Source organism: Nicotiana sylvestris, chromosome 1 (genome assembly GCF_000393655.2).
Source record: "Nicotiana sylvestris chromosome 1, ASM39365v2, whole genome shotgun sequence".
NCBI classification, from domain to species: Eukaryota; Viridiplantae; Streptophyta; class Magnoliopsida; order Solanales; family Solanaceae; genus Nicotiana; species Nicotiana sylvestris.
Genome location: NC_091057.1, coordinates 18,266,609 through 18,274,289, shown reverse-complemented (window position 1 = coordinate 18,274,289; position 7,681 = coordinate 18,266,609). Strand labels below are relative to the sequence as shown.

Here is a 7,681-nt window from a genome sequence, read left to right as displayed (position 1 = left end):
TCAATCCCACACGACATCGCATCTATCGTGTCATCATATGAAAAGCACGAGAATCTCATAATCACTCTGAGCCGCCAGCAGATTACATACTCAATTGGTTAGAAACCTTCCATTTGATATCATGTAGGAGAAATCACAATACGCAACATGCTTCTCATGCCACTAGGAAATACCCATCTCGAACCATGGTAGAAATCATCGAGAACACTTTGGAATCCATTTGCACATAATCAAGCTATCAGAACAGAATCCCTCTAAGTCAACAAAGCCATGCAAGTCACCAAAACCCAAGAGCATTGCCACAAAACACCTGTAGAAGCTCATCACATCATAAGTACCCAAAGAACCGATCATACCCATTACCGCACTGATCCAACCTACTACCAAACTGTCGTTTTTCTCCGAGTTCCTCCCAGATTACCCTCAAGTTGACACTTCTCCTTTCCAAAACACCACGATCTTTATCCAAAGCTCACCACAAGAGATCCTAGAATAAAACCATACTACCCTAAGACCCATAAGCAGATGTATTCCCTCTTAAGCACCCCAAAAGTATCACAAATGAGACACCCACTCTGAAGAGACCTTATGTGAATCTATAGTTGTTTCCTTCACCTTCCTGATACTAAAATGTATAATCCATAATGATATACAAATATTGCGAGTCTCGACACCATCTAATGTAAATCATAGATTCTAGCCATATACAAATCCTAAAAATTCCCAATTGCTACATATAACTCATGAATCCATTAGAACTTTCTCGAGAGCCATTTACTCTGCTCAAATCTCAATTTCACCTCACAAACGGGCTGAATGACCTGTGCCACATTAGCACGATGACACCCAAAGAAGTAATCCACACCTCTAAGCAACCGAGTAAATTCATACCCCATGCACACTACATCCTTCACGAATAACAACTCAATCATTCCATGATTCCCATATACCCATAAAGTGTAATACATCATGCATCCAAAAACTTCCTTTCTTACGTTATCCTAAAACCAGCTTCAGCAAGTCATAACCGATCCATAAGTATGCCTCAGACCAAAACCAATACAACACATAACTGTGCAATCAACTCATCGATAGCAGACTCCCCCACTTGGCTCAAAGCCATGGAATAAAACATCTGATAACTTACAATAACTATACCTCATTATTGCCATAATACCGCATTGAGATTCAACTAAATCATTCATAAGCTCATGTAACACAGACCATCTAATACCTCAAATCACCTGCAAATCTTGCATTCATCCTCGTGATGGTCAGGTCAACTATTACAACTTATCCAAACTCAAATTGCACAAATATAACCCGCTGGTAGAAAATAAAGCCTCCACACAACATCATAAAAATCACACATCCGTAGATTACCTTGCAGGTTATAACCCACCTGCCTAGCCTCAAACTGGCCTTTATTTATACCTTTTCACAACCACAACTACTACGCAATCACTTAATCTTCTTGAGTCTGAACCCATCAACAAGACATGAAAATCTACTTCGTTCCACAATTAGACAATAATGAAAAATCTTCCAATACACTCATAACTCGAGACTATATGTCACATCAAGACAGAAATCAAGCACCCAATAGTCCTTCCTACATCTTAATCAAACTCTTCTCATCACATTCAAACCATCTAAATACATATCGCAGTCACATCATACTCATCACGTAGCCATCGAGCCACCCATCGAGCCACGAATTCCACTTATAGGGACACTACCATACCTATAAGTCCAAAACACGTGCTCACACAACCGAAATCCCTATGTTCAAGATACAATTAAAACCCGGCCTCAAGTCCTCTAGACTGGCCCATCATCAACACATAGAAATCACATCTCGCACCTCATCCATGGAATCGCAAGTCACCGAAGCATAGCTGATACCGGGTGATCACATGTGCATACAAATGCATGGAAGGAATTTAAAGAATTACACTTCAAGCTGAATGAATTCCGCACGATAAGGAAAGAAAGATGGAAAATTTATCCTAAATGCCATGTAGCCTCTCGAAGATAGGTATAGACGTCATCACACTGATCCGTACAACTCTACTAGACACTTGCTCATGACTTGTAGAACCTAAGAAACTAGAGCTCTAATACCAATCTGTCACGACCCAAAATCCACTAGATACATCGGGCCTTTTGAGATTCTTGAGCAAGTAGGAGAGGTGGTTTACAAACTTGCATTGCCACCTGGTTTATCAGCGGTCCATCTAGTGTTCCATGTGTCTATGCTTCGGAAGTATCACAGCAATCCATCGCACGTGTTAGATTTCAGCTCTGTCTAGTTGGACAAGGATTTGACCTATGAGGAGGAGCCGGTGGCTATTCTAGCCTGACAGGTTCGTCAGTTAAGATCGAAGAGCTATCCTTCAGTCCGAGTTTAGTGGAGAGGCCGGACCATTGAGGTAGCTACTTGGGGGTCCGAGTCAGATATGCGGAGTAGATATCCCTACCTTTTCACCAGTCCAAGTACTTTTCTATGTTTGTTCGAGGACAAATGGTTGTTTTAGAGGTGGAGAATGTGATTACCTAATAGGTCATCTCATATTTTGAAACCAAATTCTATGATCCAAAGCCTTAAAAACCATTTTTAGGCCTTCCTCCATTTGCATGCGCAGTCCGAGAGTCTTTTCGGAAAGCTTTTATGTTAAAAACTGTTAAAAAGAGAAAATTTGCCTAAAACTTTATTTGGGTTGACATCAGTCAACATTATTAGTAAACGGACTTGGATTCATATTTGACGGTCCCGGTGGGCGGTGGGTCTGTATTATGATTTGCGACTTGGGCGTATGCTCGAAATCGAAATTAGAAGTCCCTAGCTTGAGATATCGGACTTTGTCGAAATATGAAAGTTAAAGACTTAATGAATTTGAAAGGTTTGACCCATAATTGACTTTTTGGATATCGGATTTGTATTTGGGTTTCGAAACCCAGTAGGGGTCCAATACCACATTTATGACTTGTCTGTGAAATTTGGTGAGAAACGAAGTTGATTTGACGTGATTCGGACGTCCGGTTGAGAAATTAGAAGTTTCAAAATTTTCTTGAAAATTTCATTTGATTTGGTGCTTAATTCGTAGTTCTAGGTGTTATTTTGGTGACATAATCGCGCGATCAAGTTCGTATGGTGTTTTTAGACTAGTGTGCTCCTTTGGTTTAAAGCCCCGAGGGCTCGAATGAGTTTCAGATATGCTACGGAGTGAAATTAGACTTAGAAAATATTGCTGGTGTATCTGATCTTATTACAGGCCTCTAATCTTGCATTTGCGAGATCAGGCATCGCATATGCGACCTCTGAGGGCTTCACATTTGTGAGCTTCTCAACGCAAATGCGAAGAGAAGCTGGGTCAACAGTTTTTGCATTTTCGAGTTTTCTTTCTCATTTGCGAAGGGAGTCTGGTAAGGGCAGAGATCGCAAATGCGATCATTGAGTCGCATTTGCGGAGATTCAAGTTTGCATTTGCAAACTTATCTTCGCATTTGAGAAGGTAGAAGAAGTGTGAAGGGCTTCGCATTTACGATGGCTTTTTCGCATTTGCGGGCTTTGCATTTGTGAAGCCCAGGTCGCAAATACGACATTTGCAGCTGTGTAAAAGTGACTTAGATGGGATTTTTTTCCCATTCTTCAAATTTTCAAAACCTAAAACACATGAGGCGATTTTCCAAAGACCATTTCTTCCCCCAAAATATTGCTAAGTGATTCTAAACTAGTTTCTTTCAATCTTTCACTTCATTTTATAATATTTCAACTTAAAATCTAAGGTTTTCATGGTGAAATTGGGGATTTTTGGGTAGAAACTAGGGATTTCAAACTTTGGGGATTTAGACTCAACTTGAGGTCATATTCCAAAACCAATTATATATCCAAGCTCGAGGGTGAGTGGGTAATCCGATTTTGGTCAGAATTTCGGGTTTGGACTAAGCGGGCCCGGGTGTTGACTTTTTCAATAATGACTTAAATTGAATCTTTTGCAATCGTGGGTGATTCCTAAGGCTTATTTTGAATAATTTGGTTGGTAATTTTTTAGATATTGCTGGTTCAAATGCTAGTTTGATAGGCAAAGCCGTGGTTGAGCTTTGAGTGGTCCTTGGAGCGAGGTAAGTATTGTGTCTAACCTTGACTTGAGAAAATTAGGAACCCTCGGATTAAGTGCTATGTGATTCTCATATGAGCGGTGTATATGCGAGGTGACGAGTGCTTATACGCCGCCAAATTATATGTTTCTCCCTGATTTACCATTTTCCTTAATTGTTTCCTTTCCTACCTTAACTGTTATATGTTCTAAATGTTTTCCATGCTTAACTGCTACCTGTTAGTCAATATCTTCTCATGCTAATGATGTTAGTCTTCTCATAGTTTCACAAATCCCTACTATTTTCTTAACTTGACTTGTTTGCACTTTCTAATTGTAAATTGCTGGATTGGTCTCATTGTGCAGTGTTACCTATGTAGGTTCTATATTGTGCAAGGTTTCTTTTGGTTCGGTTTGGTAATTATTGATTGTAAAAGCTTTGTAGTTTGAACTGTTAATTTGACTGTGTACAGTGAGTGTTTAGTACTGATGTGGTGGGATCGGGCTGCACGCCGCATCATATGTAATAAAGGTGGATTGATATGGTAGAATAAGGGTGAATTCATATTGCACAGTGAGATTGGATTGCACGCCGCAACAGGTGGAATAAGGGTGGATTGGTATGGTGACATAAGGGTGAATTATGATTCTAATATTGACATATGGTGGGATCGGATTGTGTGCCGCAACATATTTATATTATTTACTGTTATTTATATTGTTACGGTGAAATAAGAGAGGATTTTGTATTGTGTGGTGGGATCGGGTTGCGTGCCACAACAATATATATGTTTACATTACTTGAACTTTGTTGGCTTCCGGTATTTGTTTGAACTGTTAAGAGATTGGTGATTCTGGTCGGTGCTGGTTTATTCTTGAGGTTGTGATTATTATTTCAGTTGACTATTTAAATTTTGTTCAGTATTCCTATTTCCTATCATTTTTATATATTGCGTACAAGTTATAGTGTAGGTGACCCGCCTTAGCCTCGTCACTACTTCATCAAGGTTAGGCTCGGCACTTACCAGTATATGGGGTCAGTTGTACTGATACTACACTCTGCACACATTGCAGATTTTGGAGTCGACCCCAGCGGCAGTTATTAGCATGCCCAAATTGGACATCGGCAAAGACTTGAGGTACGACTGTTCAGCGTCCGCAATTGCTGGAGTCCCCGTCCTCTTTCTTTTTAGCTGTATAACTTCAATCAGACAACTTTGTACTTATTTTAGACCTTTATATGTGTTACTTTAGAAGCTCGTGCACTCGTGATATCAGGTTCAGGGATTTATAATAAGGGGTGGGAGTTCGGTATTTCGGTTCGGTATGTAAGAATTTCGGTTCGGTATTTCGGTATTCGGTTTATCAATTGTGTATACCAAATACCATACCAAAATATTTCGGTACGGTTTGGTATTTACTATTTTGGTTCGGTACGGTTTCGGTACAGTTTCGGTTTAACAATCAATGAATATTGAATAATCAATGCTAAATTGTTAAATGCTAACGCCTAACCTAACAGTGCACAATTGCACATGCAGTCATGCACAATTGGAACTTGGAAGAGGAATCACAAATGCAGTGTTTTCAGTTTTCACAATCGAAATTCTAAAGTGTTTGCACTTTGCACAACTGCACAATGTGCACAAGTTTGAAAACACTGAAAAGCCTACACAGTGCACACTGAAAACACTGAAAACTTTGCACAAATTTGGAAGAGGAAGCACAACTGCACATGGCTCATGACTGAAAGCCTGAAACAAGAATAACATATTATTCTGCAGACAACAACTTCACAATCTGGCAACTGCAGATGCAAACTTGCACGCCAGATCTGGCAATCAACTTAATAGTTAACACTTAACACTCACAGTGCAATAAAAACACAGTCCAAACTTAAACACATGGCAGCTGAACACTTAAACTGTTAAACAGTTAAACTGCAGATGCTAACTTGCACAACTGCAGTCTACAGATGCTAAACACATTAACCCGGTGCAATAAAAACAGTCCAACAAATGCAGTGTTTGCCCAATCGAAATTCTAAAGTGTTTGCACTTTGCACAATATGCACAACTGCACATGGCTCATGGCTGAAAGCCTGAAACAAGGATAGCATATCATTCTGCAGACAACAATTTCACAATCTGGCAACTGCAGATGCAAACTTGCACGCCAGATCTGGCAATCAACTTAATAGTTAACACTTAACACTGATAGTGCAGTAAAAAGTTAAAAACAGAGTCCAAACTTAAACACATGGCAGCTGAACACTTAAAATTGTTAAACAGTTAAACTGCAGATGCTAACTTGCACAACTGCAGTCTGCAGATGCTAAACTGCAGTCCAAACTGCAGTCTGCAGACAACAAACTTGCGAACTTCTCCGTTATCTTCTTTCACCACAAAGTATTCCCAAATATCAGAGCGTTGAGTAGTAGCACGGGGCATGATTGCACTTGAACTTGAACCTAAAAAAATATAAATCATATGTTAGAATATTATAGTTTGATGATAATAAAACAAAACTACAAACTATTAAGTATATCATTATCACCAAATAAATAGAGTATTAAACTTACCACTCAAGATGTAAGTTGCAACTATAAATCAAACAATGCTAGTAGTGCTTCCATTATTTTCCATATCTAAAGATAATACGACCAAATATGTCATACAAATGAAAAGGCATGATATATTATTTTGAATTAAAATACACACAAAATATTAAAGCCTACCAAGCTCGAGTTCCTCAAGATACTTCAAGTCTTCTTCAACACTAATAGGATTCTTCTCTTCTCTAATCCAATCTTGAACACAAATAAGAGCTTGCACACATTTAGTAGTCAATGAACTCCTAAATGAATCAAGAATACGGCTACCAGTGCTAAACGTGCATTCCGACGCCACACTAGAAATTGGAATTGCCAACACATCACGAGCCAACTCCGAAAGAATAGGAAATCTAGGAGCATGTGTTTTCCACCAACTCAAGATATCAAATTCTTCACTAAAAGGCTCTTGTTCTTCACTAATGTATTTATCCAACTCCGATTTAGCACCCCCACTTCCATTGTCTTCCTTTTGTTTCTTTAAGCTAAGCTTAGTCCTAATTTTTGATGCACTTATAACACTCCCACTAGGTGTATTAGATGTGTTGTTAGATGAAGTAGAACTAGATGGAGATTGATGACAAGATTCGGTTGAATACTTTTTTAGATATTCCCCAAACAAAGAATTCATATAAGCATACACCTCAACATTTATTTTCTTCCCTTTTTCCTCCCCAAAAAGTTCTTCAAGTGCTCCCTCAACATATTCAAATTTGTTACGTGGATCCAAGACGGAAGCAATAAAAATCATTTTATTCATCTTTTCAGGCTCACCCCAATACTTCTTGAACTTTTCTTGCATTTTCTCAGCCATTTTTCTCAAATGCCCATCCTCACTAGCTAAACACATTTTCAAATGACAATAAAGTTCAGATACATCCTCAAAATGAGAATTACAAGTGACATAACGTGAACCTGAAACTTTTTTAGTTAGCTCGTGAAATCTTGCAAGAAACTCTATCACATTCCT

General features: G+C 38.9%; 1 long non-coding RNA gene across 1 annotated transcript; it reads right to left on the bottom strand.

Annotated features, from left to right (window-relative positions):
- Window positions 1-6,018: 6,018 nt before the first annotated feature.
- LOC138878848 (uncharacterized) lies at window positions 6,019-6,912 on the bottom strand. The gene is made up of 3 exons (XR_011402626.1): window positions 6,838-6,912; window positions 6,682-6,747; window positions 6,019-6,570 (listed from the first exon to the last, which is right to left on the bottom strand). It is a non-coding gene; the product is annotated as an uncharacterized lncRNA (long non-coding RNA).
- Window positions 6,913-7,681: the final 769 nt, after the last annotated feature.